At 39.7% G+C, this 16,797-nt stretch overlaps 1 long non-coding RNA gene across 1 annotated transcript in view; it reads right to left on the bottom strand.

Moving 5' to 3' along the window:
- LOC125935661 (uncharacterized) overlaps nt 1-16,797 on the bottom strand; it is a 39,497-nt gene that overhangs the window by 13,636 nt on the left and 9,064 nt on the right. Inside the window, exon 2 of the long non-coding RNA XR_007461743.1 lies at nt 3,416-3,526. This is a non-coding gene — a long non-coding RNA (uncharacterized LOC125935661). The remainder of the gene's footprint in view (nt 1-3,415; nt 3,527-16,797) is intronic.

Below are 16,797 nucleotides of genomic sequence, written 5' to 3'. Positions count from 1 at the left end.
ACAGTAGGGAGGAATCTCAAAATCATGCTGAGTGAATTAATTCATATCCTAAAGAGTACATATTGTATGATTACATTGATACATTGATATGACGTTCCGGAATTGATGGAAATAAACTATGATTTAAGAAACTGAAAACACTGATTGCCTCTGCCATGTGGGCAGGTATTAGGGGCAGGGTTTGGTGGGAAGAGGCATGAAGCAACGTTTTAGCATAATGGTAATGTATATCTTGATAGAGGTTTGTGTTTCATAGGTGTATGCATTTGTCAAAACTCATCAAATAGTACACTTAAGATTTATACATTTCATTGTATTTAAATTTTACCTTAAAAAAGACTAGTAGACAAATATTAAACTCTACGCAGTGTGGTGGTCTGTGTGTACTGAGGGTGAATACCATCTCTGTTGATGCGTGCTGGGGATCCTCCGCCAGAGTCCTTATGGACACAACAATGAATGAGTTAGTAGATCGCTGGGAGGCAGCCAGCTCTTGTGTAGCATGAATCAAGAATACCTTGAGCCTGGGTGAGTGTAGGAGCTTCCAGTGAAAATGATTGTCCTTAGCCGAATACAGACACTTGATAACCTTCTTGCCTTGCAGTGCTTCCTGCCTTCCTCTGGAGGATGGGCTGAAGTGGGTGTGTCAGGCTCTTTAATTAGCCCGGATGTAGGCAATGGGTAAACTAGCCTGGACTGGCTGATCAACTTTTTTTTTTAAGTTTGCTTATTTGTTTATCTATTTTTAGTGCTCTCTATACCCAACACCCAACATTTTATTTATTTATTTATGTATTTATTTATTTATTTACTTACTTACTTACTTATTTTTAGTATACTGTACACCCAACACCCAGCATCCAACATGGGGCTCGAACTCACAACCCCTGAGATCCAGTCACATGCTCTTGTGACTGAGTGATTGAGTCAGCCAGGCTCCCCTCAAAGAACCAAATTTTGGCTTTGCTGATTTTTCTCTATTTTCTATTTCAATAATTTCTGTTCTTATCTTTATTACTTTTGTTTTTCTCCTTTCTTTGGGTTTAATTTGTGTTCTTTTTTCTTAGCATCTTGAGCTGGAAACTGATTTTCAATCTTTCATTTTTTAAAATGTATGAATTTAAAGCCATAATTTTTAAAAATATTTACTTATTTTTGAGAGAGAGGGGAAGAGAGAGAGGGAGAGAGGGAGAGAGAACCCAAGCAGGTTCTGTGCTGTCAGTGCAGAGACAGATGCAGGGCTTGATTTTACAAACCGTGAGATCATGTCATGAGCCAAAATCAAGAGTTGGATGCTTAACCAGCTGAGCCACCCAGGTGTCCCTAGAGACATACATTTGTATCATAATTTTTAGCTGTAGCACACAAATTTTTCTATTCCATATCTTCATTATCACTTTAAAATATTTTTCATTTTACTATGATTTCTTTTTTATACATGGGTTATTTAGAAGTACATTGCTTAATCTCCAAATATTTTTGGGTATTTTAAAATCATATTTCAGTTATTGATTTTTAATTTATTTTCACAGTGGTTACAGAAATACTCTGTGATTCCAATTCTTTGAAATTTGTTGAGAATTGTTTTCTGTTTAGCATATGTTCTGTTTTGGTGAATGTTGCATTATGTATTTGAAAAGATTGTGTTTTCTGCAGTTGTTGAATATAGCATTGTCTATAAGTCAGTTAGATCAACTTGCTTAGTTGTGATGTTTAAATCTCAAGTATGCTGCATTTTTTTTTTTTTAATTTTTTTTTTATTTATTTTTGAGACAGACAGAGCATGAACGGGGGAGGGTCAGAGAGAGGGAGACACAGAATCTGAAACAGGCTCCAGGCTCTGATCGGTCAGCACAGAGCCTGAGGCGGGGCTCGAACTCACGGACCGTGAGATCATGACCTGAGCCGAAGTCGGACGCTCAACCGACAGAGCCACCCAGGCGCCCCTATGCTGCATTTTTTTATTGCTTTTTCTGTCAGCTACCGAGCTAAATGTGTTAAATTCTCCATTTATAGTTGTGCATTTGTCTATTCCTCCTGAATTCAATTAAATTTTCCTGTATGTATTTTGAAGTTATACTATTTAAAATTTAGTATTTTTTTCTTACTGTTGAATTGACTTATTTTAAGATCTTGAAATGTCCTTTTTTATCACTAGTAGTACTTATCTTCAAGTCTGCTTAATGTTTATTAATATAACCACTATGGATGCGTTATGATTAGTGTTTTCACGGCATATCTTTTCCCATTCTTTTCTTTCCACATATTTAAAGTGTATAGGTAGGTCTTGTGTTTTTTTAGACAGTCTGACAATCTTTGTCTTTAATGAGAATGTTTAGTCAATTTACATTTAATACAATTTCTGATATAAAAGTTGTTTTTCATTGTCCCATCTGGCCTTTGTTCAGTCATTCTTTTTTCTTATTTTGTTTTTTATGAACTAAGTTTCCTTCTTTCTTGTTTCCTCCTTTCTTTCTCCCTTCCTTCCTACCTGCCTTCCTTCTTTCTCATCCTTTCCCTTCCCTTTGTTTATTCTATTTAATTATTCTATTACCTTTCTCTAAAAAAATCAGCTTTATTGATATACAATTCATATAAAATTAAATATACTCATTTTATAGTTTGACAAGTTTTGACAAATATAACCACCATCACAATCAAGATATAAGATATAACCCAAAAGAATAATGTGCAAGGATTACAAATAGTAGTCTGTAGAAGAGGAAACCTGAATGTCCCCTAAACATATGAAAAGGTGCTTTCATCTCACCAGTAACTGGAAATGCTAACTAAAACATGAAAATAGAGTTTGATCTGAGCCAGTACTAAGGACATTACAATAAGCTACTATTTTTTTTAAATTCATTTCTTTATTTTTGAGAGAGAGAAAGAGTGATCATGAGCAAGAGAGGGGCAGAGAGAGAGGGAGAGACAGAATCCTAAGCAGCCTCCAGGCTGTCAGCACAGAGCCTGATGCAGGGCCCAAACTCACAAACCACGGGATCATGACCTGAACTGAGATCAAGAATCTCAAGAATCGGTTGCTTAACTGACTGAGCCACCCAGGTGCCCCTACAATGAGCTACTATAATGATTACCAAGAAAAAAAAAAAAAGGAATCAAAGAACAACCATCACCTCATAGGTATTCTGGGGCAGGGAGAGAGGGCAGAAAAAAATCTGATAGGAGATCCTAGTGCTCTGTCTCTCTGGTCTTTGCTGACCCACTATTTCCACAGCTTGCTTTCTTTCAGTGTTGGCTAACAACTTTGAAAACTGGAGGGATACTCCAGTGACTTACCAAAAGGACAATTCTTCAAGGAGTGAAAGGTTACTATTTGATATTTATCAGAACTTCTTATAAGCATCTACAAGGCTTTTAGCCCCGTCCTTCCCCAACCCTATAGTACACTAACCTGGGTTCCCTGCAGCTGTACTGAAGATTGGGTCTCTTATACTCTTCAATCTTGATAAGAAATTCATTAGTTTCTTCAACAGCCTTTTCAGCATATACTATATTACAGGCACTAGAAAATACAAAGATGAACAAAAGACACACACCATTCCTGCTTCAATATAAAAGAATATAGATAATTATACAACTTGGCATAGTGATTTTATTAGGCAGAATTTCACCAGAGAAACAAAACCAGTAGGATATACATGTTTACCTGTATACACACATATATATATAAAATTTATTACAAGGAATTGGCTTAGATTGGAGATGTTGATCACATCTACAAGATACCTCCTAATACCTGTATTAGTGTTTGACTTAGCAACTCAGTACTAAAGCCTAGCCTAGGTGATACATAACACTGACCATCACAGTAATGTTTGGAAAATGCTATGGACTCATATCCAGTTTTCAGAGTTGTTAGCAAACACTTAATGAAAGAAAGTTGATCTAGGAGGCAGTCATTTCTGTACTAAAAGGGAAGATTTAACCAAATACTACTGATCTAGTTCAGTGGAAAAACTTTGATTTTTTAAAAATGTAAATGTCAATATATCAAGTAGCCCACAATAACATATTCTAGGAATCTTACCCATTTTCATTCCAGTGAAAATAGAGCTTCATCTGATTCAGCAGAAAAGATATTTCAATAACCTAGTACGATAGTTACATAAGAATGAACAAGAATCTTGGCTTCTAATGCAGAACAGACATTTACCTTCTAAGCATTTCAAAATAAAGAAAAGAAGGCAGGAAAATATCATGACAAAAGCATCATTATGATATGCCCCAATTCGAGAGACCCCCCTGAAAACAAACCACCAGAGTCCAGAGTCAAAGCCAAGCGGCAAGGGTCGTTTATTGCAGGTTCGAAACCCGGTCCTCCGCGCACTCGTTGCCGGTGACGCTAAGAGGCCCCGAGCAAGGATCTTACAGCTTCTTTTATAGACAGGCACAAACAAGTTAGGGATTTTTTTGAGGTTACAGAGCTGTTATAGGTTGACATTTGAAGTTGAAGCTCAGCAGAACTTGATTGGTTCCCGCCTTTATTTCAAACCATTCAGCAGAACTTGATTGGTTCCCGCCTTTATGTCAGACTACGACCGGGCGCGCCCTGGCTGGTTTCGGGAACGGCGGGGGAGGGGAAAGATCTTTTCTTTGCAGTTGTGAGTACACCTGGTAATTTTTCTCTTAGCCTCTCAATTATTTTAAAAAAGTGCTGAAGATTGAAATTAGAAACAAACAAAACCTCTTGACTGTATCCTAAACCTATGCTTTTTCTCCAAAATTTTGAAGTCTTATTACATCAGAATCAATTGGGTATTGATAAAAACACATAATCCCAGGCCCCACCCTATCCCAATTGCATCTGAATCTCCAGGCATCAGGTCTGAGCATTGAATAGTTAGTATGCTCCTTGTTTGATCCTGATGCACAGCCAGTTTGGGGAAGTAACTATCTGTCAAAGTCTTCACAATTTATCTTTGTTTTCCTTCATCTCACTGGTCAAGGTCAGCTTCCTTCTGGAAGCTGTCTGTGAGTTCTTTTACCTATAAACAAAATTTCTTTGTGTCCTTTTATCTGCTGACTCTTTATCTAACATGATATCAATCAGAATGTGTTATTTTATACAACCATGAAATTGAATTGGTAGAAGAATGGAGAAGAAGCAGTACAATGTTTTAGTTCTCTCCACATTGGATCTTTAGCTCCTGCTTTGTTATCTTAGTTCAAGTATTCTCTCACAGAACAACAGACATAGTAATATTCTAATGCAAATCTGTATGTAACCTATATACCTGGCAAGAAAGATACTGGGATACAGTTACTGGGAGGGTATCACAGTTCAAACTGGAATGAACCATAACCAAAGATTTTCTTACTGATCAGCTTTACGTAACAAAATTCTTGACCCAAAGCTTTAGAGAGTTGAATTAATGGTAAGAATTTAGGCTTAGAACAAAGACCTAGGTTCTAATCCCAGCTACAACGCTTAAGTTGATTTTAGAAAAGTTGCTTTACCTTTCCATAACTAGATTTTATCATCAGTAAGTGAAGATATAATATCTTGTATGGAATAATAATAATTGTAATTATTATAGTTGTTATTACTATGATCATTAGGTGTTATGCTAAATGGCAGTGAATGGAAAAACAAAATAATTTTTTTAATGTTTGAGAGAAAGAGAGAGACAGAGTGTGTGTGGGGGAGGGGCACAGAGAGAGAGGGAGACACAGAATCTGAAGCAGGCTCCAGGCTCTGAGCTGTCAGGAACTGTCAGCACGGAGCCCGATGTAGTGCCCAAACCCACAAACCACAAGATCATGACCTGAGCTGAAGTCCGATGCTCAACGGACTGAGTCACCCAGTCACCCCTAAATTTTTTATTTTTATTTTTTAAGTGTTTTATTACTTCTCACCAATTAAAGAAAAATTGGTGATCATGCAACTACCACAGCTTTTAGTCATAGCTGAGTATGAGCATGAGTATTACATCTCCAGAAAGAAAACAAACTGGTGGTACTAATAAAATATTTTTTTCAGAATCAGATCAAGGAAATACGATACAACTTTGATGTCCTGATTCAAAAATCAACATACCATAATATTTTGAACTATTTATCTGTTTAGAGTCATAGAAGGTATATTTTAACTGTGGCAGATTATATTTTCCAGCAGTGGCTGCAATTATATTTCCTATCCCATCTGCTTTTTTTTTTTTTTTTAGATGGGTTTATGTCCCCTCCTTTTAAATCTGGAAGGACCTTTGTGACTAGCTCAATGAATACACTATAGCAGATAGCACACGATGAGACTTCTGAGATTAGGTCATAATAAGCAGAGCAGCTTCCCTCAGGATCCTTGCCCTTCGAATGCAATGTTGTAATGCAGGGAAGCCCAGGCCACAAAGAGTGATCCATGCAGGCAAAATCAAGGATTCCCAACTATCAGGCCAAGCTGAGCTTCCGAACTGAAAGCCAACTCCAACCAGTTGAGTGATCCATCTTGGAAGTGGGTCCTCTATAGCCCTCAGTCAAGCCATGCCCTTATGATGCTGTGTGGATCAGACACAAGCTTTCTCTGCCCAACCCTGAACTAGTTTCAGATTTCTGAGCTAAACTAATGACGGTTTTTGTTTTAAACTATGTAAGTTTGGGAGTATTTTGTTCTGTAGCAAAAGATTACTAGAACAATACCCGATTCTATAGAACATGTTATATGAATACCATGTGTCATCATTTCTTAAATTACCCTATGGGGTGTTAGGATGGAGTATTTGAGCATTTAATTCAGCTGAAGAAATGTGGGGTTTTCACTTGGAATTTATATACTAAGTATATTTGCTTAAGTTTAAAAAGAAGGTCTGTTGGAAGATGTACATTACCAAGCTATTTCTAATAGCAAGAAAAAAGGAAAATGTAAATAATTGTTAATAGGTAAAATATGATACATCAACACATGTAATGCTATACAGGAACTAAAAACAAGATAAAGATCTAAATTACAAGTGAAAAATGAAAAATACAAAACTGCATACAGAAGTAATCATATTTGTGTTAAAATGTGTAACAAATATTTCATTTATCTAGTTGTTCAAAGAGAAACATCTCTTCTTGAAAAAAAATGGTTATTTATTTTTGAGAGAGAGCAGCACAAGTGGGGAAGGGGCAGAGAGAGAGAGGGGGACAGAGGATCCGAAGTGGGCTCCACACTGACAGCAGTGAGCCTGATGCGGGGCTCAGACTCACAAACCGCGAAATCATGACCTGAGGTGAAGTCGGATGCTCAACCCACTAAGCCACCCAGGTGCCCCAAAGAGAAACATTTCTGAGAGGAGACCAAAGATACCTCTGAGGTATGGGACTGTGGAATTGAATTGGGAAATAAGAACTTCTATTTCCTTTTCTACATTCTCTGTACTTTTATTTATTTGTTTTTATTTATTTTTTTAATGTTTATTTACTTTTGAAGGAGAGAGAGAGAGTGGGGGAGGGGCAGAGAGAGAAAGAGAGACACAGAATCCGAAGCAGGCTGCAGGCTCTGAGCTGTCAGCACAGAGCCCGACACGGGGCTCGAACTCATGAACCGTGAGATCATAACCTGATCTAAAGTCGGATGCTTAACCGACTGAGCCACCCAGGCACCCCACCATTCTTTGTACTTTTAAATTCTTACCTTGAGGTTTGGGTTTTAGAATAAAAATACTTTCAAATGCATAAAAATAGTACAGTTTTGCTATAGAGTATTAGAATTACTTTTCAAGTTTTCTTAATTTTTAAAATTTTTTTAACATTTATTTATTTTTGAGACAGAGAGAGAGAGAGAGAGAATGAGTGGGGCAGGGGCAGAGAGACAGGGAGACAGAATCTGAAGCAAGCTACAGGCTTTTCAAAAATTTTTTATTTATTTATTAATTTTTGAGAGAGAGCAAGGAGAGAACATGAGTGCAGAGCCCGATGTGGGGCTCGAGCTCACAGACCCTGAGATCATGACCTGAGCTGAAATCAAGAGTCAGACAATTGACTGATCCACACAGGTGCCCCATGATTGGAAAATTTTTATTTGAAAATGTGGTTGATCACTCACAAGAAATTCATGAAAAATAAAAAATAAAACAAAGCATACTAATAATAATCCCAAATAATAATCAACAAAATATACAGAAAGCAGTCCTAGTCCTTGATGAGCCTGTATGAAATCTGGAGAGATTAAACATGCAGTGCATTCAGTCCTCCAGCTCCATTCTCTGAGTTTCTAGAGCATGCATTGCTTAGTTAAGAAGTCCGTGCTTAAGTGTCACATTGGCTCATGTCACTACTGTGGTTTATGCTACATCATGTTATGGCTCATTGTAAATATGTATTAAGGACCCAGGCCTTATTCACATTTGTTCACTGTGTCTAGCACAATATTCAGTTTTAATTGTAATAAAACATTTAAAAGGAAAATTTTTAACCAAAATGTAGTCGGGAGTAAAGACTCAATCTCATGATCTGTGACCTGAGCTGAAATCAAGAGTGGGATGTTCAACCTACTAAGGCACCCAGGTGCCCCTGTGTTCACATATTGAACCCTATGATTAAAGGATCAGTGATGCAGGAAGAAATCTTTTTTTTTTTTTCCTTAAGTTTATTTATTTAGGGAGAGAGAGTGCAAGCAGGGGTAGAGAGAATCCCAAACAGGCTCTATGCTGTCAGTGCAGAGCCTGACTCAGGGCTCGATCTCATGAACTGTGAGATCCTGACTTGAGCCAAGATCAAGAGTCAGATGCTTAACCAACTGAGCCACCAGGCACCCTAAGGCTGGAAGGAATCTAACCTTACTAAGCCTTATGGAGATTAATCCCTTTTCCCTTCCAAACCATCCTCCCCACTGCAGCTAAGTGACCAGTCTGGTCACTTATTAGCCCAACAGCCTTCCATTGCTCTCTGTTGCCCTTGGAATAATGTCCAAAACCCTCAACTGACTTTAAGGACTTACAGGACCTCCAGTCTCATTTTTTGTCACTCTTTCTCTTGCTTTCTCTCATTTTTGTAATAATGCGTTTCCTTCAGTTCCTTGAACACACACCATGCTCTTTTTCATATCCTGGACTTCCCACAGGCTGTTTTCTCCACCTAGAATGCTTTTCTTCTTCTACTCTCAAAAAATGTTGAATGGATGAATGAATGAAGGGATATTAGAGTCAGTGTAGGATCCTGTTCAGGGAAAAGATTAGGAGTGGTGAAGTCTCAACATTAGTGCCACTTTCTCTAGGAAGCTTTTTAACCCCAGAGGTGATTAAATTCTCTTGTTATCTGCCCTATAGCTCCATGGACTTCCCTTCTATAATGCTCAGTCACACCTGACTGAAGCACATTGATAGCAAAGCCCCATCCCTTTCTTGGTTGCTTCTCCATCACCAGCACATAGCATTGTAACCAACACACAGTGGTTGCTCTCTAAATATTCATTGACCTGAATTCAGGCTAATGCTCTGGGACAATAGTTGGTTTGTGCTTTTGTTGGTTTTGGTGTTTTGGTTTTTTGGCCATTAGTTTCTTTCATTTAGCATTATTGGATAGAGATTTTATAAATTCCCTATCTGTTCCTCCAGAGTGAGTATAACTGGGGGATAGTGAGGCTATTCTCAAATAATAAATATTATCCTATTAAATAATAGAATTAAAAACAATCATCCTGACTCTTTAAGTTTCCTTGAAGGCACATGGTTAGAGTGCACATGTGTTTATTTTCCATTCTTTTTTTAAATAATTTTTTTAATGTTTATTTTTGAGAGAGAGAGACAGAGTGTTAGCCAGGGAGGGGCAGAGAGGGAGGGAGACAGAATCCGAAGTAGGCTCCAGGCCTACTCACAGACTCCAACTCACAATGTGGGGTTCCAACTCACAGACTGTGAGATCATGACCTGAGCCGAAGTCGGATGCTTAACCGACTATGCCACCCAGATGCCCCTATTTTCCATTCTTTTAACTCATCCTCCACCCCTTTCTCTTTGCCTGACTAATTCCTATCTTTCTATCTCATCAGGGCTATCACTTCAGACACTGCACATGAATTATCTAGAGGACAGCATTAGGAATATCAAGTACAAGAGTACTTGACACATAGTAGGATCTCAATATTGAATGAATGAGTGAGTAAATAAATAAAAGCATGTTGAGATTCAATATGGATGTTATTCAGTGGGAAGATCAAGAGTAAAGAGATGAGAGAATCAATCACCTATGATAATACTTGTGTTCTTTGACATTTAAGCTGATCAAAAGAGGCAGCACACCTAGAACTCAGCAACTGATTTCTAAATACCATTCTTCACTAAAATGAAGAAGGAATCCTTGGAGAAATGGCTGATTCTAGGACTGGGGCAGGGAAAGTACAGATGAGTCTCTAGCATCATATAGTGCCAGAAAGTAAGTAAGTACTCATATGGCCATAAGTGTGGGCAGAACTCAAGGAGTCTCCTCTAACAGACAGAGAGGACTTAAGTGAATTTACTAACCAGCAAAACTGACATTAGCTGAACCAAGAGATCAAGGTTAATATTACTAGGAATACATATTGACATCATGGACACTCTGATAAAATAAAAGAGAAAGACACCTCTCTTCTGGGATATTCTTCCCCCACGATTCCTAACCTCTTGTCAAATCACACACACAGAAAATCAGGTAACTTAAATTTGGGGCGGGGGGCGGGGAGTGTAAGAAATGCCTGACCAGTGTATTCAAAAGTATCAAGGTCATGAAAACAAGGAAATACTGGGAAGTTGTTAAAGAATCAGAGAAGACTAAGGAGACATGATAAGGAAATGCAGTGTGGTGTCCTGGAACATAAAAGATACTACCAGAAAGGCTGGTGAAGTCTAAATAAAATCTATAGTTTAGTTATTATTATATTACTGTACCAATGTTAATTGTTTAGTTTGACAAGTGGACCATGTTTATGTCAGATGGTAACACCATGAGAAGCTGGTGAACAGTATATGGGAAGTCTGTACTATCTTTACACCTCATCTGAAAATCTAAATTTATTAAAAAAAAAAAAAAGATTCCACATAAGGCTTGGCTGCAGTGTCCATTTAGTGGGGGAGACCAGGAGGGGAGAAAGGAAGCTGGTCTGATTTGGAGTCCACAAAATCTTGCCCTTCCAGCAGTGCCTATATAATGTTACCCTTATCTGCATAGTGTTTGAATTTTATGGAAGGATTTCACACCTTTAGACTCACTTGACCCTCTCCATGAAGAGGAAGGATAGTCCAGGAAGATGCTTAAGTTCATAGAGGACTAAAGTGAGCTTCTTGTAAGGACCTTATGTTAAAATTAGTAATCTCACATTTAGTGCTTGGGATTCGGCATCTGTAGAGACCAAGATGTGGACTCTGAAAGAAACTGATCTGGAAGAAGACTGTGACATCTTTAAGTTTATTTTTTTAATTTATTTTGAGAGAGAGAGAGCACTTGAGCATGAGTGCATGGGTGCACACACTTGTGGGGGGTGGGGACAAAGAGAGAAAGAAAGAATCCCAAGCAGTCTCCACACCCAACTCAATCTCAGGTGCTTGATCTCATGAAGCCCAAAACGGAGATCATGACCAATACATGAGATCATGAGCCCAGCCAAAATCAAGAATCAGACATTCAACTGACTGAGCCACCCAGGCATCCTGTGATATCATTAATAAATACATACCAAGAAAAGAATCTGGCAACCAAGTCCAGAAAATGGCTATCAAAATAAGAATTTGTCAGCAATGTTTGTAGGAGGGACCAGGGGATGTAGGCCTAAACTGTGTCTGATAAACTCAGATAATGGAATCTTCTACTTGGCAAAGATCAATGCCTTAGGGTGTCGTAGTTCTTTCTTCTCATTCTGTTCTGTCTAAACAAGTAATTAAAGCTCAAAATAAGGACAGTGATTACCCTTGTATTTTAGCATTGTGCTAGAAATTTTTAAAGCTTTATGTTTTTTAATTCTCTCAAAACATTATGAAGTAGGCATTATTGCCCCCAGGTTGCATGGGGGAACCAGAGACCTGTATAGAGATTAAGCAAAAAAACAGGATACACAGTAAATAGCAGAACTGGGATTCAAATCCAGGTGTGTCTCATGCTCTGGCCCATTTCATTCCAGCCCCACTTGGTAAGTACACAAGGAGATGCCTCTCAGCCACACTGTGCTCTTTAACCATCCAACCTGATGGTAGGATGTTGGGAACTCCTGGCAAAAACTGGATGACCGCTCTGGGATTGCATTATGGAGCACTCATTGTTTAAAGGCAGAAACCCCATTTACTTTTTGAAGACAACAAGCTGTGTATTGAATGGACAAGCTCTGTTGAGTGGCCTCCCCAATATCCATTTCCCCTTCTCTTGTTAATTCCCCTGATATTCGACATTAATGCCAACCCTACCCAGCCCAAGCCCTCTTGGCTAAAGCTGACCCCACCCCTGGCCTTGAAGGCAGGACATGTGATTCAAATTAATGTGACCCTGCTGTCTGGCCCCAGAGTTTGGTGGAGGGATGGGCATGCTGGCAAAATTGGGCCAAAGAGCATGAGGATTCATTTGCTGGGAGCCTCTGGGAAATACGCCTCTTAGCTCTTCTGAGAGGATTTTAGAGAAATTCTTTCCTTTCTTCTGTGACAGGAAAGAAGAAACATGTAGCACAGGGTATGGATGTGGAAGCATCGCAGCAGATCACTTTGCCATAGTGAAGGGGAGTCAGCCCTTGGGGAAAGTTGTGTGTGGATCAGACAAGTTGGAATAAACCAAACATTGTTGTTCCCACATTCCTAATGAGCTAATCAATCTCTTTTATGACTTAATCCAGTTTGTGTTATTTTTTTCCCTCATTTTTAAATCTTATTTACAACCGAAATCATCTTCACTGACAACTTCCAAATTAAATTTTATGTTCGTTAGCCAGTAAGTAGGGTAACCATATAATTTCCTGTAAAACCATAACTTTTTTCAGAGACTATGAGCTATTAATTATTATAGAGGTGCAACAGGTGTGAACTGGGACCATCGTGGACAAACTGAGATGTGTGGTCCCTCTACCCCTGAGGTATATGCTGCTTGCAGTTCTGTCCGGGAAAAAGCCGTGAGACTTTTTGCAGTTGATTCTATATCTCTGGGTACCAGTTTTTCAATATGTGAAATGAAATGCGACATTCCATGAGCGTACGTGGTTTGTCTCTAGTCTGTAATATTCTGAGCTCAGTGCTGGAGTGGGATTCTCAAGGATGGAATGTTCCTTAGGGCAGAGATAGTAATACTAACAACAATAATAGTAGCCAGTATTACTTAGCTATTGATGCAGAAATGCTGCATATCTAACAGCCACAAAAATCTCAGTGGTTTACATTAACATTTATCGGTCTTGCTGATGACTCTGCAGGTCTGGTTGATCTCAGCTGTGCTTGCTTGGCCAGGCTGAACTGCAGACTTTGCCTTGGGCTCAGAATGCTCCATCTGTGTGCATTCTTGTACACAAGCAGAAAGAGCAATGAACACTTGGCACATGCTCTTTTAACCGTACAGGATGGACGTTCCAAGATGCTAGGATAAACCAAGAACATTTAAAACCTTAGGTCTGACATCTGTTACTCACATTCTTTTGGCTATAGTGAGTCGTATTGCTGACCAAGCTCAGTAATACTGGAGCAAGGCCATACACTTTACTCCAAGAAAGAGACACTGAAAAATCACATAGCGAAGGACTTAATTATATAAATCCATTATAGGGTAGAAATGAAGATTTGGTTACAATAATCCAACCTAAAATCCACCATGCATTGGACACTGAGTGACCAGGCACTTAAAATACATTGTATCATTAATCTTCACAACACTTTCATGGGACACATGTTAATATTTGCTTGTTGGAGGAGTGTTTCCCTAGTGTGTGCCTGTTGGGCTAAACACAGTGGTTACTTTGTAAGAGTTCTGATATTTAGTTACCTGGAAAGCAGGCAAAGCAGCTGGAGGACTCTGTTAGGCATGAAGAGGTAGCTGGAGTTATTTCTTAAACTCATGTAAGCAAGATGTACATTTGATCCCAGAGCAGCCAGTGAACAGGAGAGCCTTGGTTTAGGTTAGAAGAGAACTTCCAGTATGGACGCTCCCTCTCCTTCTCCCAGTTCCCTGACCTCATCAACTGTGGGCCTCACCTTTCAGTATTACTTCCTATATGTCAGTATTAAACCTTGTCCCTTCCTGTCCCCCTAGCACAGGCACAAACGCTATGGCAGCTACACAGGCTTAGCACACTGAATGTTTCCACACTGGATTTTGCTATTCTACCATTTTCATAAAACTATTACATGAATATTCAGGAACCACCAATGAACAAAATTAAGACTGTAAAAGACTGTATGTAATATACAAAAATCGTAAGATACTACATTTGATGTCTAAGTGTTCTAATGACAGGATTACGAGCAACAAGGAAAAGTTGAATGGGGGGAAAACTGGGACAAGAGTGACTTCCAGTCAATGTTCAGTTCCCTCCACTTCTTACACATTCCTAAGACCATTTTGATGTCATAAACTTAGAGCCCTAAACCGAGTCTTTTGCCAAGCAAGTATCTTTTAAAGGAATGAATAAAACCTTTTTTTTCCTATTTAACAAATACTGCCCTCCAACAATTATAAATGTCAAGACACATAATTCTATTTCATTTAATTCTTGCTGAATATTTACTATAAGCCAGTCAAGAAGCTAAATGCAAGTGACAACCTTGGGTCAGGGTTATACACAGTCCAGTGTAGAAATAGCACATATATACAGATATAACCTTAATGAGATGTTGACAGTGCTTTATTTGAGTTATGAACAAATTTTACAAAACATGGAAGAGAGAGGAATTAATTCTTGTAGAGGCAGGAGCAGAAAGAGTAGGTGCCATTCAACCTCAGCCTTGAAAACTAAGAATAGTAAAAAGGACAATTTGGGACGAGTTTCAGAATTTAAAATATCACAGAGAAATAAAAACACAAACCATCTCCCTCAGAGCCCCTATGCCCTGCTTAGCTGCCTCAGGTACTGTCCTGGGATAATGAGGTTTACAAGTTAAAACGTCTCTCCCCAAAAGGTATGTTGAAGTTTTAACCCCTACCACCTCAGAATGACTGTATTTGGAAATACGGTCTTAGCAGAAGTAATCGGGTTTAACGGAAGTCATTAGTGTGGTGTCCTTATAGAAAGGGGGATTTGGACACAGGCAGACATGCTCAGGGAAGACGGTGGGAAGGGGCTCAGGGAGAACCCATGGGAACAAGGAGGATTGATGAGTGATGCATCTGTAACACAAGGAAGGAACAGCGAAGAAGCCGGCAAACCAGAAGTTAGAGGCAAGGGAGGGTTCCCCTACGGCTTTCAGAGGGGGCATGGCACTGCTGACACACTGATTTTGGGGTCTAGTCCCCAGAACTGGGAGACGACAAGCTGCTGTTGTTTTAAGATGCCCAGTTTGTGGTACTTTCTTAGGGCAGCCCTAGGAAACTAACACAGGGAGTTAAGAAGTTGCTGTCAGTTAGGGTTCTGGACTGCCCACCCCTGTCTCAAACACACTGGCTTTCGTTTTATGCTTCTGCTCCGGGTTCTGTGTGAGAAGTGGGGTTCTTTCATAGGGTAGACACGAAAACCACAGTTCTACAGCTTGGGAGTGTGTCAGTTGGACATTTTCCGTTGCAAATCCCCAAAGCCTCAGTCACATGCCTTGAGTAACCGAGAGGATTTAGGACCTGTATGATTATAAAAGTCTGGAGGTTTGGTGCAGTTTGACAGAGACGTTGATCAAGGCTCTCGACTCTGCTTCTGTGCAGTGTCCTGTGAAGTTTCCACGTAAGGGTTTCCTCCTTGGGCTGGCTCCTCCTTTTAAGGTTGCAAAACGGTGCCATAGTTTGGCTCTACTCCACAGCACGGTAGGCAGAGGAGGGAGAACAGCTCTGCCCCGGTGTCCCAGGCATGGTTTTGAGGTTCTCACTGATTCCTTGAGCCTGCACTGATGACTTAGGCCTGTGTTCTGGCCCAACTGTGCCGGGAGGGAAGGATTTGCCCTGATTGGCTTAGCCCACTGTTTCCATGAACCTTGGTACCTAACAAAGCACCCCAAAATGTAGTGGCTCAAAACCAGAACAGCATATGCGTTCGTGATTCTGTGGGCCAGGAACTTGGGCAGGACTGAGGTGGGATGGCTCACTATCTTCCATGTGGTGTTGGCTGGGTCCAGTCACACATTTAGAATAAATATGTGTGTAAAAGGTATGGAGTGGCTTGCGTCATTTTTCAGTTTCAAAGTGCCTTCTTCTCAGTTTGTAGGATACTGTCCTTCCTCCACCTTCTAACAGGTGGAGTTTATCTTTTGGCTCGTGCATTTTGCCATGTTTTCTGTGACAACATAATTAATGATTCTGATGCATTCCAATTAGTAAACATGATTTAGAAGTGAGTCATCATGATTGTTTTTCTCAACCTGAAGATTAAGCATGAGTAATGTTTTCCTGGGGCAGGAGGGCAGCTAATGGTCCTTTCTCTTGGGCAGTGGGCCTGCCGTGGTTGAAAGTCACGGTTCCAGGCAATGGGGAGCGACTAATGTCTTGATTCCATCTGCAGGGCAGATTTTCTGTTCTGAGATTCAGCCTTAAAGTGCCCCTGTAACAGTTCTGAAATATAGTCACACCCTCTTTCATTTCCCCCGTGTACACATAGGCTGCTAGTTTGTGATTTTCCAATTTCCAGCAGCACACTGTGCCCAGAGGCATTTTTTCTTCCTATTGGCCTCATCCATGGGGCCCAGACCACCCCTGGGTGCTCACACAGTATTCTCA

The sequence above is a fragment of the Panthera uncia genome, chromosome D1 (genome assembly GCF_023721935.1).
Source record: "Panthera uncia isolate 11264 chromosome D1, Puncia_PCG_1.0, whole genome shotgun sequence".
Classification (NCBI taxonomy): domain Eukaryota; kingdom Metazoa; phylum Chordata; class Mammalia; order Carnivora; family Felidae; genus Panthera; species Panthera uncia.
This window is presented reverse-complemented; position numbering and strand designations above follow the sequence as displayed.